A 14,556-nucleotide genomic window follows, 5' to 3' on the forward strand; every position below is an offset into this window, starting at 1 on the left:
TGTAGGAAACACACACACTGACTGAATCCATTGTTTCTATGTGTTTATCAGATGATGGGGGATCTAGGTGGATCCTCCGTACTGCTCTCTCCTTTACAATAAAGTCTCCTCTTACCCGGTGATGTGAGGGGCGGCTGATTGTCCATCATGACGTCCTTGTAGAGATCCTTGTGTCCTTCTAAATACTCCCACTCCTCCATGGAGAAATAGACAGTGACACCCTGACACCTTATAGGAACCTGACACACACAATGATACAGTCACCATCCAGACACATCCCTTGTCTGTTACTGGAGAATGTCCCAGAATTCCCGGCACCGCTCACCTCTCCTGTCAGCAGCTCCATCATCTTCTTGGTGACTTCTAGAATCTTCTGCATGTTGTGTCTCTCAGGGTTTAGGGAGTCACATGGAGGCACTGTGATGGTCATATGATCACCTGACTTCAGAAGAGGAAATCTCTGTATTGAGGAACCAATAGGAATATCATGTTAGATTCCCAGAATCCTCCTCACCTCTCCAGTCAGGTCTGTGTGATGTCATGTGACCTCCCAGAATCCTCCTCACCTCTCCGGTCAGCTCTGCGTGATGTCATGTGACCTCCCAGAATCCTCCTCACCTCTTCGATCAGGTCTGTGTGATGTCATGTGACCTCCCAGAATCCTCCTCACCTCTCCAGTCAGGTCAGGTCTGTGTGATGTCATGTGACCTCCCAGAATCCTTCTCACCTCTCCGGTCAGGTCTGTGTGTAGGAATCGTGCACACAGAGACGGACGCGGCCCTCCATTTTGTTAAGAATTTTCCATGTTATACAATTTCTAACTCCCAAAGCAGGCTACCCCCTCCATCTTGTAGATCTCTCATCCCCCTCCCTCGCTGTGGGGTGACATGTGGCCTGAGTGATGAGAAGGGTCACAGGCAGCCAAAGCACAGCAGGAGGCTCCGAGCTATAAAACCTCACGAGCTGGGTGCATAGCTGTCTAATAAACTGCAATCTGGCACATAGTAAAAGTATAAACAGAGTCCCTCACTGAACTTCAAAAGACCTTCCAAGGGGTTGTAAACACAGACTTACTTTTAAAAACTCACTTTTCATATAAGTTGATATCTTCACGTAGGACATAACTACCTAAACATGGAGCCTATATGCGGAAGGCTCAGATTGGGGCCATTCTCCTGGTATGTGACACCCCTTAGCTGACATACAGAGAAAAGCAGAAAAGTATATCTCTTGAACCATTCAAGTGCATATTTCATGTTTCATCTCTAACCATTCCGCAGATGTGGCTGAGTATTAATATACTAGTGACCAGGCCGGCAAATGTACCTAGGAAAAGTTATGAGCCAAAATATAAGCTAGGAGATTCTGGTTGTAACTTATGTCTCCACCCAACACCCCTCCCCAAAAGGAGACCATTGGTTACTACTCCAAAGAGACACCCTGCTGGGATTTGCTAGAAAAAGGCTGTTATGCTTGGAGTGTGGATGAGAGAAGAGAAGAGTCTCCTGCTTTTAACATCGAAACTAGCAGTAGAGAGAAGAAATCCTTTTTGTCTCATGAGACTTGAAGCTGCTTAACCCAAGGCTTTTTGGCTAGTACTTATCTACCTAAACTTCTTTCTGTTATCTCGTTGCTGTATTATTGTTCTCTGTATATTTATATATATTGGTTACATCTTTTTTCTGTACATATTTTTATTGCACCCTTTTGACCTTTTAGTAATAAAACTTACTTTCTTAAAGTGTTGAACTGTTTCTAAAGCTCTTTAATGCAACTTACGAATTCCTGCCGCTCAAGAGCACTACTGTGTGTGTTTAACCCTCTGTATAACCTGTCAGCGGTGACAGTGGTATACAGACGATTATTTCAACCACCCTAGTGTTATTGCTGATATTGCCGAGTTTCCTCTCTGTACAAAAAGGAGGTGGTGGCAGTGTGAAGGGTTAATTGCGTAATTAACCTGACCCAGTGACAATCGCGCTCAGGCTACCGGTACATCGATTTGTGGTCCAGTGAGCTGCAAAAACATTGTGCAGGGTGCAGAAGGGCGTGGCATTGTTACGCATGTGACATCGCAGTTTTAGATTGGCTAGTCCTTCGGTCACGAGTCTGGTGAGTGGGGCAGGGATTTGATGTCGCAATCGTCACACTGTGTATTATTAATAGAGATAAGAGTGCTGTCATGTGACCTCCCAGAATCCTCCTCACCTCTCTGGTCAGGTCTGTGTATTATTAATAGAGATAAGAGCACTGTCATGTGACCTCCCAGAATCCTTACCTCTCCGGTCAGGTCTGTGTTTTATTAATAGAGATAAGAGTGATGTCATGTGACCTCCCAGAATCCTCCTCACCTCTCCGGTCAGGTCTGTGTTTTATTAATAGAGATAAGAGTGATGTCATGTGACCTCCCAGAATCCTCCTTACCTCTCCGGTCAGGTCTGTGTTTATTAATAGAGATAAGAGTGATGTCATGTGACCTCCCAGAATCCTCCTCACCTCTCCAGTCAGGTCTGTGTTTTATTAATAGAGATAAGAGTGATGTCATGTGACCTCCCAGAATCCTCCTCACCTCTCCGGTCAGCAGGTAGATGATCTCCAGGGTCAGGTTTAGTATCTTCTCAGTCATGTGACTCCGGTCCTCCTCCATTCTCATTGGTGCCATCATGTGATCTATACAGGTCTCCTTGTAGACGGATAACTTTGGGAAATGAAAGTAAGAATGATTTGGATGGTATTGGTCACACAATAATAGGATGTGGATGTGAGGGGGGAATAGGAGGGTTGCTGGACATATAAGATCTACTTCCCCATGTGAAGCTAGTAGTCTGGACTGTTTAGTATTTGCTAAATTTTGGAGGTCCTGGGACCCTCTTGACCTGTCAGACCAGAAATCCCCTTTTCTCTGTTGGGTTTGTTTGGTCTCTGAACTGGTTTTGATGAGTTTTAGATCTGCAGACAAGGAATGATAAATCTGATCCTTCCTATGACTAGTTTGCTCTGAGGCAGTGCTGTGAGGTCAGTGTCGGTTCATCACAATGTCCAGGAAGGGGAACCTGCTGACTTTTGGCAGAAGTTGCTGGCTAATCAGGATAATTGGCAGAACTCCGGCTGCAAGGCTCCAATCTCCGGCAGCCTGCTGACTGACAGGAGTGATGTCACTGTTACTCTCTGCAGGAAGAGAAGGGATTGGATGGGATAGCAGGAGGATGGTGCTGGTGGAGTAGAGAGCTGTGAGGGAGGAGTATGTTCTCTTCCCTCCAATGACAGCCTAGTGTGGGTAAAAGGAGGACAGCAGGAGGGAGGGGTTTGAGTATCAAGTATACTGTAGTATCCAGGACATTGTACAGAGTGGTGGTGGGTTCCTGGGTCTCTGAATTCCAGCACCGGGCACTGCCAGAGCCTGTGTCATGGGAAGGTATTGGAGTGTCTCCTGAAGATGTTCAGCACTGACCCCTGACTAGCTTTTAGTCAAAAATGCACCAAGAATCCTCCTCTAAGAACAAGTGCCCACCAAGGGGTGAAGGATTGTCCTTCTGCATTCCACTTGGTATCTTGGAATACATTATTTGACCAGTGAGATGGTAAGAAGGTGAAGGTTGTCTTCCTTTCCTGGCAGGAGTTCTGTAAGGAGGTCTGGAAAGTAAGTACAGGTGGGAGGACAACCAGAGACCAAGAGCCCCCCTCCCTACCTCAGTGTCTCCCTGAGCCTGACAAACTTCCCTTTCCTCAGAGCCCTGCTCCCCGCCAACCCTATTAAAGACCCAGATCCCTTCAGCTACTCTACCCCCTCAAAACCCTTCAACTCCACTGCCCCCTCAGGGGCCCCAAAGTCTCTCATCCTCAGTAATCCCTGAGAGACCCCTCAGCTCCTCTACTTCCCTCAGACCCCTCAGTATTTCCCTCCCTCTGACACCAATGATGGAACATATTCTTCATGGCCGGCTGGGGAATGTTTTCTTCCTCCTGAGCAGCAATGTAAGGGGCTCTATGCTCCATACTCCTGACCCCGGCACTCCATCATTGTGTTGGCTGCATAGTGTAATGATTGCCCATTGGCTGCCTGTGTAGTGTCATCATTGCCCTTTGTAGGCCATGTATGGTCAGGATGGTCCTTGTCTTGTCTATTTATTGTCAGTGCTGTTTGTTTAGAGGACCATATTACTAGAATTTATCTCCACAATGAGGAGAATGTTCCGGCCCCGGAAGTGGGGGAATGTTCTGCCCCTGAAGGGGTTCATCTGGGTTCACACAATATATATGTGGTGTGTGTCATCATCTGCTGGAGATAAAAGATGTCACAGTGACTATGGAGGAAGAGGACAGACATGACTATGGAGGAAGAGGACGGACGTGACTATGGAGGAAGAGGACGGACGTGACTATAGAGGAAGAGGGCGGACGTGACTATAGAGGAAGAGGGCGGACGTGACTATGGAGGAAGAGGATGGACATGACTATGCAGGAAGAGGACGGACGTGACTATGGAGGAAGAGGGCGGACAAGACTATGGAGGAAGAGGGCGGACGTGACTATGGATGAAGAGGATGGACATGACTATGCAGGAAGAGGACGGACATAACTATGGAGGAAGAGGACGGACGTGACTATGGAGGAAGAGGACGGGCATGACTATGGAGGAAGAGGATGGGCATGGCTGTGGAGGAAGAAGACAGACGTGATGGGTGGTTACTGGGTGTAAATAGAACACATCTTATTACCTCCTCTGCTGCCACTTCCATCAACATCTGCTCACCTCTTTGTATGGTATAGAACTTCCTGTCTTTATTCCAGATGACTTCCTGTCTGTGCCTGACATCACTTCCTGTCTGTGCCTGACATCACTTCCTGTCTGTGGTATCCATGGAAGATCAAAAATAACTAAAAAAATCTGAGAAAAAATAAATCTATCTCTTATGCAACCAACTATTTATTTTCCAAGGGGAGGAGGAGAGGAGGATTAGGAGGAGGAGAGGGGAGGAGGAGGAGGAAGACAGGGGAGGGGAGGAGGAGAGGAGAGGGGAGGAGAGGGGAGGAGAGGAGAGGAGAGGAGAGGAGAGGAGAGGAGAGGGGAGGGGAGGAGAGGAGAGGGGAGGAGAGGAGAGGAGAGGGGAGGAGAGGAGAGGGGAGTGGAGGGGAGGGGAGGGGAGAGGAGGAGAGAGAAGAGGAGAGAGGAGAAGAGAGGGTATGAGGAGGAGAGGAGAGAAGGAGGAAAGGAGAGGGGAGGAGGAGGAGAGGGGAGGAGAGGAGGAGGAGAGGAGAGGGAGAGGGGAGGAGGAGGAGAGAAGGAGGAAAGGAGAGGGGAAGGGAGGGGGAGAGGAGGAGGAGAGGAGGATTAGGAGGAGGAGAAGGAAGACAAGGGAGGGGAGGAGGAGAGGGGAGGGGAGAGGAGGAGAGAGAAGAGGAGAGGAGGATTAGGAGGAGGAGACGAGAGGGGAGGAGGAGGAAGAAGATAGGGGAGGAGCAGAGGGGAGGGGAGAGGGGAGGAGGAAGAGAGGAGAGGGGAGGGGAAGAGGAGGAGAGGGGAGAGGAGGAAGAGAGGAGAGGAGAGGGGAAGAGGAGGGGAGGGGAGGAGGAGGAGGAGGAAGAGAGGGGAGGAGAGGGAAGGAGGAGGAGGAAGAGAGGAGAGGGTAGGGGAGGAGGAGAGGAGAGGGGAGGGGAAGAGGACGAGAGGGGAGGGGGAGGAGAGTGAAGAGGGGAGGAGAGGAGAGGGCAGGAGGAGGAGGAAAGGAGAGGATCCAAATCAGGAAGTACTAGGGCATGGAGATGTATGGAATCCACGGATCCCACGTTTTATCACATTGTTGATGTATCTAGGGGCAGTGTTGTGGATGGCTTGGTAAGCTGTGGTTAGTATTTTGAATTTTATACGTTGGGTTAGTGGAAGCCAATGGAGGGATTAGCAGAGAGAGGTAACAATCGCTGATCGGTTGGTAAGGTGTATGAGTCTAGCGGCAGTCGCTGATCGGTTGGTAAGGTGTATGAGTCTAGCGGCAGTCGCTGATCGGTTGGTAAGGCGTATGAGTCTAGCGGCAGTCGCTGATCGGTTGGTAAGGCGTATGAGTCTAGCGGCAGTCGCTGATCGGTTAGTAAGGTGTATGAGTCTAGCGGCAGTCGCTGATCGGCTGGTAAGATGTATGAGTCTAGCGGCAGTCGCTGATCGGTTGGTAAGGCATATGAGTCTAGCGTCAGTCGCTGATCGGTTGGTAAGGCGTATGAGTCTAGCGGCAGTCGCTGATCGGTTGGTAAGGCGTATGAGTCTAGCGGCAGTCGCTGATCGGTTGGTAAGGTGTATGAGTCTAGCGGCAGTCGCTGATCGGCTGGTAAGATGTATGAGTCTAGCGGCAGTCGCTGATCGGTTGGTAAGGTGGATGAGTCTAGCGGCAGTCGCTGATCGGTTGGTAAGGTGTATGAGTCTAGCGGCAGTCGCTGATTGGTTGGTAAGGTGTATGAGTTTAGCGGCAGTCGCTGATCGGTTGGTAAGGTGTATGAGTCTAGCAGCAGTCGCTGATCGGTTGGTAAGGTGTATGAGTCTAGCAGCAGTTGCTGATCGGTCGGTAAGGTGAATGAATCTAGCGGCAGTCGCTGATCGGTCGGTAAGGTGTATGAGTCTAGCGGCAGTCGCTGATCGATCGGTAAGATGTATGAGTCTAGCGGCAGTCGCTGATCGGTCGGTAAGGTGTATGAGTCTAGCGGCAGTCGCTGATCGGTCGGTAAGATGTATGAGTCTAGCGGCAGTCGCTGATCGGTCGGTAAGGTGTATGAGTCTTGCGGCAGTCGCTGATCGGTCGGTAAGGTGTATGAGTCTAGCGGCAGTCGCTGATCGGTCGGTAAGGTGAATGAGTCTAGCGGCAGTCGCTGATCGGTCGGTAAGGTGTATGAGTCTAGCGGCAGTCGCTGATCGGTCGGTAAGATGTATGAGTCTAGCGGTAGTCGCTGATCGGTCGGTAAGGTGTATGAGTCTAGCGGCAGTCGCTGATCGGTCGGTAAGATGTATGAGTTTAGCAGCAGTCGCTGATCGGTCGGTAAGGTGTATGAGTCTAGCGGCAGTCGCTGATCGGTCGGTAAGATGTATGAGTCTAGCGGCAGTCGCTGATCGGTCGGTAAGGTGTATGAGTCTAGCGGCAGTCGCTGATCGGTCGGTAAGGTGTATGAGTCTAGCAGCAGTCACTGATCGGTTGGTAAGGTGTATGAGTCTAGCAGCAGTCACTGATCGGTTGGTAAGATGTATGAGTCTAGCAGCAGTCGCTGATCGATCGGTAAGATGTATGAGTCTAGCGGCAGTCGCTGATCGGTCGGTAAGGTGTATGAGTCTAGCGGCAGTCGCTGATCGGTCGATAAGATGTATGAGTCTAGCGGCAGTCGCTGATCGGTCGGTAAGGTGTATGAGTCTTGCGGCAGTCGCTGATCGGTCGGTAAGGTGTATGAGTCTAGCGGCAGTCGCTGATCGGTTGGTAAGGTGAATGAGTCTAGCGGCAGTCACTGATCGGTCGGTAAGGTGTATGAGTCTAGCGGCAGTCGCTGATCGGTTGGTAAGGTGTATGAGTCTAGCAGCAGTCGCTGATCGGTCGGTAAGATGTATGAGTCTAGCGGCAGTCGCTGATCGGTTGGTAAGATGTATGAGTCTAGCAGCAGTCGCTGATCGGTTGGTAAGGTGTATGAGTCTAGCAGCAGCATTCATAATAGACTGAAGGGGGTGTGGCCTGTGTAACGGTAGACCAATGAGGAGGGAGTTGCAGTAATGGAGGCGGGATATAACCAAGGCGTGGATAAGTTATTTTGTGGTGTCATTGGTAAGGAAGGGGCGGATTCAGGAAATGTTCCAGAGGTTGAGGCGGCAGGATTAAGCCAGTGAGTGGATGTGGGGCCCAAAGGAGAGATCAGAGTCTAGGATTACACCCAGCACCCTGGCATGAGGGGAAGGACCAATGGTTGTGCTGTTGATCTTAATGATAAAGTCATGAGTGGGGGATCGGGGAGAAGGAAATATTACAGCTCGGTTTTGGAAAGATTGAGTTAAGGTAGTGATGTGATAGCAAGTAGGGAGAGGAAGTAGGAGAGGAAGAGGTCATTGATAGTAGAGAGGCTGAGCTTGGAAGCAGGGTGATTGAGATGAGTGAGGGTTGCGGCTGTGGCCGAAGAGGGGAGGCTGCTGCTTCTGTGGGTTGGAGTTTGATGGTGGAGGGCCAGGGTTTGGGGCAATGTCTCCAGAAGTTAGTAGTAATAGGAGGGTGAGGGAGGTGAGGTGGCAGTGAGATTTATATGAGGGCAGATGTCGCAGTGATTTTGTAGCAGTGACATTATGTGGGCCAAGAGAGAGCAGGTGATAAGTGCAGTGATATGGAGAGAGCAGGAGATAAGTGCAGTGATATGGAGAGAGCAGGAGATAAGTGCGGTGATATGGAGAGGGCAGGAGTGAGGGTGATAAGTACAGGTTGTGGGGTGGAGGGAGGGGTAAACAAGAGAGAGTTTGAGAAGGGAGGGCATTATAGCAACAAAGAGAGTTAGCAAGAGCATGCTGGAGAGAGGAGAGATAACAAAGGAAGGCAGATGGGAAGAGAGGGAGGAGAGGGAAGAGAGGGAGGAGAGGGAGGAGCTGGAAGAGAGGGAGGAGAGGGAACAGAGGGAAGAGGGGGAGGAGAGGGAAGAGAGGGAGGAGAGGAAGGAGAGGGAAGAGGGGGAGGAGAGGGAAGAGAGGGAAGAGGTGGAGGAGAGGGAAGAGAGGGAGGAGAGGGAGGAGAGGGAAGAGGTGGAGGAGAGGGAAGAGAGGGAGGAGAGGGAAGAGGTGGAGGAGAGGGAAGAGAGTGAGGAGAGGGAAGAGAGGGAAGAGGGGGAGGAGAGGGAAGAGAGGTAAGAGGGAAGAGCACAGGCAATCTACTTGCGGTGGAGCACTAATGTTTGTACTTGCTTTAAAGTGCCGCGTTGAAGTGTGATGTACTTAGCGCTGTAATGCGTACTTTGTGCAAGGAATGCCCTACTCTCCCTCGCCAGCCGTCCCCCGGACTGTACTGAATTTATACTTGGATGGAGGGGGGGAGGTTAAGCAATCCTTCAATTAAGAACTAATAAATGACACATGGGGGAGGGGTTCTGCCCTTCACAATATACAAGCAGGATGGACACAAGGTAAGGCAAGTTGTCTGATCTCAGCTGAGGCTCTATGAGGCTCAGGTCACGTCATACAGGAAGAATACACAATAGTTACAAAGAAAACAGAAAATCTAACAATGTAGATAATTTCAGGCATGCAAAGTAGCTTAGTGATTGAGAGAGCAGTGAAAGCAGTGGTTACCGGGGGCAACAGGAGGCAGTTGTCAGTTGCGGTTAGAGCAGGAAGTTTAAGAGGGCGATGGAAGCAGTGGTTACCGGGGGCAACAGGAGGCAGTTGTCAGTTGCGGTTAGAGCAGGAAGTTTCAGAGGGCGATAGAAGCAGTGGTTACCGGGGGCAACAGGAGGCAGTTGTCAGTTGCGGTTAGAGCAGGAAGTTTCAGAGGGCGATGGAAGCAGTGGTTACCTGGAGATCGGAGAAGAGATTATGAGAGGATGTTGGGATGTTCCCTTGTTGCCGTGTTGGAAGTGCGATGTACTTAGCGCCGTAATGCGTACTTTGCGCACGGAATGCCAGCCGTCCCCCTCGCCATAGTGATTCTCTCTGCTAACAGCATAGAAGTAAGACACTTAACCCCTCCCCTACCGGGCAGTTCTATCCCCTTCCTGCCCAGGCCAATTTTCAGCTTTCAGCGCTATCGCAATTTAAATGACAATTGTGCGGTCATGCAACATTATACCCATATGACATTTTTATAATTTTTTTCACACAAATAGAGCTTTCTTTTGGTGGTATTTACTCACCACTGGGGGTTTTATTTTTTGTGCTCTAAACAAAAAAACAGCAAAAATGTGAAAAAAAAGTTTTTCTTTGTTTCTGTTATACAGTTTTGCAAACAGGTAATTTTTCTCCTTTACTGATGTGCGTTGATGAGGCTGCACTGATGGGCAGCACTGATGGGCACTGATAGGCGTCACTGATGAGGTGGCACAGATAGGCAGCATTGATGAAGCAGCACTGATGATACTGCACTGATATGCAACAATGTTGGGCTCTGATAGGCAGCACTGATGGGCACTGATATGCAACAATGTTGGGCTCTGATAGACAGCACTGATGGGCACTGATAGGCGGCACTGATAGGACACACTGGTGAGCACTGATAGGCAGCACTGACTGGTGGCACTGCTGGGAACTGACTGGCAGCACTACTGAGTGACGACACTGCTGGGAGGCACTGGTGGGTGGCAATGGTGGGCACAAGTGGGCGGCACTGCTGGGCACTGATCATCAGTGCCTTGATGATCGGTGCCGATCCCTCCTCTGACAATTGCTGGTTATCGGCAGTACTTTCCTCACACCGTGACAGCGCGAGGAAAGTGCAGCCGATAACTGGCTACTGCATTTCCCGGTGATCTGCTGTGTCATTGGACACGGCTGATCACGTGGTAAAAGGCCACTGTGATAGGCCTTTTACCACATCATGTGATCAGCTGCGTCCATAGGACACAGCAATCATGGAGATTGCAGAGTGAGCGCCTCCGGGGGCACGCGAGAGGGCGTGTTCTGGGAGGGCGTCATATGAACTGGCCGGTCGCAGTGAAGCCGTCATTTAGCTTGCGGTTGGCAAGTGGGTAAGGGTATTTTTTGGTACTGTAAGTGGAAATTTATGGAAGAGGGCCATTTCCGGGGCCCTACCAACATTAACCCCCATCAACCTGTACATAAGGTTAAACATGCAAATCCAAAATCTAGTAACTATCAGACATTGCCACCAAACGTGGAACATAGAACCCATCTGGCTGCAACACTGAAAGCACATTGGTGAGGCAGAAGGATGGTCCTCGCCGTCTGAGTTTGGACCCGGTACCATCACAATAGTTTTATAGTTTGCTTCAATTCAGGTAGTAATGATGGAATCTTTAGATAATTCCAGGGCTATGTCTTGCCAATCAGGTAGATCATAACGAACATTCAGGTCCCGTTCCCATTGATCCATATAGTGGAGTTTACAGTTTGGATCAGCAAGAAGGGCGTACACCACACAAATACGGCCTCTAGAGAGATTCGTATGCTGACAGGAAAGTTCAAAACTGGTAAGAATGGGCGCTCCATCTAGTAAAACAATTTTTGAGCGGATAAAAGAGGCGACTTTATTATATCTGAACATTTCCATAGGGGGCATCAGTAGTTTCTCTGTAAAGTACTGAAGAGGATAAATCCGGACACCCTGGAGGTAATCTCCTATCCGCAGCAACCCTTTGTTGATCCACCATTGGAATTGGGCCGGGACCAGACCCGGTACAAATTCAGGGTTACAAAAAAATGGGGCTAAGGGAGCATGTGGGGAGGCTAATGGTTTGCGATGGCGTACCTATCCCAAACTGTCAATGAGAAAGACAGAGTAGGACATAAGATAGGAGGGTGAGATCTATTAGGGAGCCAAGGCAAGGAACCAACCGCTAAAGGATGGCAGGATAGAGCTTCAATAGAAACCCAGAGGGGAGTAGATCCCTTAGCTATAGTATAGGCCAATTGCACAATTTGAGCAGCTTGGATTAGAAAGGTTCAACCCCACCCTGTGACTTTAAAGCATATAATATCTTCTGGTTCATCCGAGGCCTTCTATCTTTCCACACAAAACGAAGGACCTCTGCCTGTAGGAGCCGCAGCTCGCGTCTCAGAGTTGGTATCAGTGAGGTCCGAAAGAAGAATAATAGTCGAGGTAAAAAGCTCATTTTAATAGAGCTGATCCTGCCAAACCAAGATACAGAGTAAGCAGGCCAACAACGAAGATCTTCCCGAAGTCATTTGAAAAGAGGGGGATAGTTCACTTGGTATAATAGGGTAAGGAGTTGCTGAAAGTCATAGAGTTTGAAGCTGTTGCTCCATTGAAGAAGGTAATGAAGCATTAAGGGCTATCGTTTTATGAGAATTTAGAGTCAGCCCAGAAAGTTCAGAGAAGTGACTCAAGAGAGATCATAGATTAGGTAAAGTGGCCAGAGGGGATGTAACATACATGAGAACATCATCAGCAAATAAAGTGCATTTATGTTCATGATGACCACAGGGGACCTCGTGGATTCCAGCTTGAGAGCGGATCGCCATTGCTAAGGGTTCAATTGGCAAAGCAAAAAGCAGTGGGGAGAGTGGGCAACTCTGTCTAGTGCCATGTCGAATTTGGGATCTGTAACCTCTAATGGATACTTGAGCTGAGGGGGTGTTGTATAATGACTGCAAAAGCATAAGAAATGCAGGGCCAAATCCAAAAGCTCCCAAACAGTAAACAAATATTCCCAGGTTAAGCTATCAAAAGCTTTATGGAGGTCCTAAAAAATAATTAGCGTTTTAATAACGTTTGGCTACCAGATATAAAACCTGATTGGTCTTTGTGAACATACTGCGCCAAAAAGGAATTAAGACACAGGGCCAAAACTTTTGTCAATATTTTCAGGACCAATTTATTAGCAAAATAGGCTGATAATTAAGGATATCAGTCGCATCTTTATTAGGTTTAGGAATAACACCAATATATGCTTTATTTTCATCTAAAGGAATCACCCGTCTTCTCTCAAGGAATTGAAATAAAGAGCCATATGGGGGAGAAGATGGTCAGAGAAGGTTTTATAGTAAACATTTGGTAAACCGTAGGACTTATGTGATGTTAGAATTTTAATAACTTTACCAAGTTCCTCACTAGTTATAGGTCGTTCCATAAGTTCCCTGTGGGCGTCGGCAAGGAAAGAGAGCTGCAAGGGTCCTAAAAAATCTTGAAGCATGGAAGGCTCAACAGGCTGGGGTGGACTATATAAGGTAGAATAAAACGTATTAAATTCTTGAAGGTTCTTTTGAGGATCCTGTAAGATGTGACCTCCCGAAAGCCTAAGCTTAGGAAGTAGAGATGAGCGAATTTCTCAAAAATTCGATTCGGCTGATTCGGCGAATTCCAGTGTGAAATTCGATTCGATGCGAATTTCTTCGCTACGAAGTTAACTTATTAAAAGGGTTTCTAGGCTTCAGAGAGCCTTTAAATTAGTGCAGAACACTGTACCTTTAATTTAAATGCCCTTGGAGATGAGGAAGGAGAAGGAGAAGGATGAGAAGAAGGAGAAGGAGAAGGATGAGAAGAAGGAGAAGGAGAAGGATGAGAAGAAGGAGAAGGATGAGAAGAAGGAGAAGGAGAAGGAGAAGGATGAGAAGAAGGAGAAGGAGAAGGATGAGAAGAAGGAGAAGGAGAAGGATGAGAAGAAGGAGAAGGAGAAGGATGAGAAGAAGGAGAAGGATGAGAAGAAGGAGAAGGATGAGAAGAAGGAGAAGGAGAAGGATGAGAAGAAGGAGAAGGATGAGAAGAAGGAGAAGGATGAGAAGAAGGATGAGAAGAAGGAGAAGGATGAGAAGAAGGATGAGAAGAAGGCGAAGGATGAGAAGAAGGAGAAGGATGAGAAGAAGGAGAAGGATGAGAAGAAGGAGAAGGATGAGAAGAAGGAGAAGGAGAAGCAGAAGGAGAAGGATGAGAAGAAGGAGAAGGAGAAGGATGAGAAGATGGAGAAGGAGAAGGATGAGAAGAAGGAGAAGGATGAGAAGAAGGAGAAGGAGAAGGATGAGAAGGATGAAAAGAAGGAGAAGGAGAAGGATGAGAAGAAGGAGAAGGATGAGAAGAAGGAGAAGGAGAAGGATGAGAAGAAGGAGAAGGATGAGAAGAAGGAGAAGGATGAGAAGGATGAAAAGAAGGAGAAGGAGAAGGATGAGAAGGAGAAGGATGAGAAGATGGAGAAGGAGAAGGATGAGAAGAAGGAGAAGGATGAGAAGAAGGAGAAGGATGAGAAGAAGGAGAAGGAGAAGGATGAGAAGGATGAAAAGAAGGAGAAGGATGAGAAGAAGGAGAAGGATGAGAAGAAGGAGAAGGATGAGAAGAAGGAGAAGGATGAGAAGAAGGATGAGAAGAAGGAGAAGGATGAGAAGAAGGAGAAGGAGAAGGATGAGAAGAAGGAGAAGGATGAGAAGAAGGAGAAGGATGAGAAGAAGGATGAGAAGAAGGAGAAGGATGAGAAGAAGGACAGTTCTGTGACAGTTTCTGTCTATTTCTGACAGTTCTGGGACATTCACTCCATACAGCGGTTTCAACCGCTGTATGGAGGGAATGTCATAGAACTGTCAGAAATAGACTATTTCTAACAGTTCTGGGACACTCACTCCATACAGCGGTTAAAACATTGTATCTATTTGTTTCCATAAATGGATCCATTTATGGAAACAAATAGATACAATGTTTCAACCGCTGTATGGAAGGAATGTCCCAGAACTGTCATTAATAGTCTATTTCTGACAGTTCTATGACATTCCCTCCATACAGCGGTTGAAACCGCTGTATGAAGTGAATGTCCCATAACTGTCATAAATAGTCTATTTCTGACAGTTCTGGGACATTCACTCCATACAGCGGTTTCAACCGCTGTATGGAGGGAATGTCATAGAACTGTCAGAAATAGACTATTAATGACAGTTCTGGG

This window comes from Staurois parvus, unplaced genomic scaffold (genome assembly GCF_062004578.1).
Source record: "Staurois parvus isolate SC_StPar_1 unplaced genomic scaffold, SC_StPar_1.0 ptg001011l, whole genome shotgun sequence".
In the NCBI taxonomy this organism is placed as follows: domain Eukaryota; kingdom Metazoa; phylum Chordata; class Amphibia; order Anura; family Ranidae; genus Staurois; species Staurois parvus.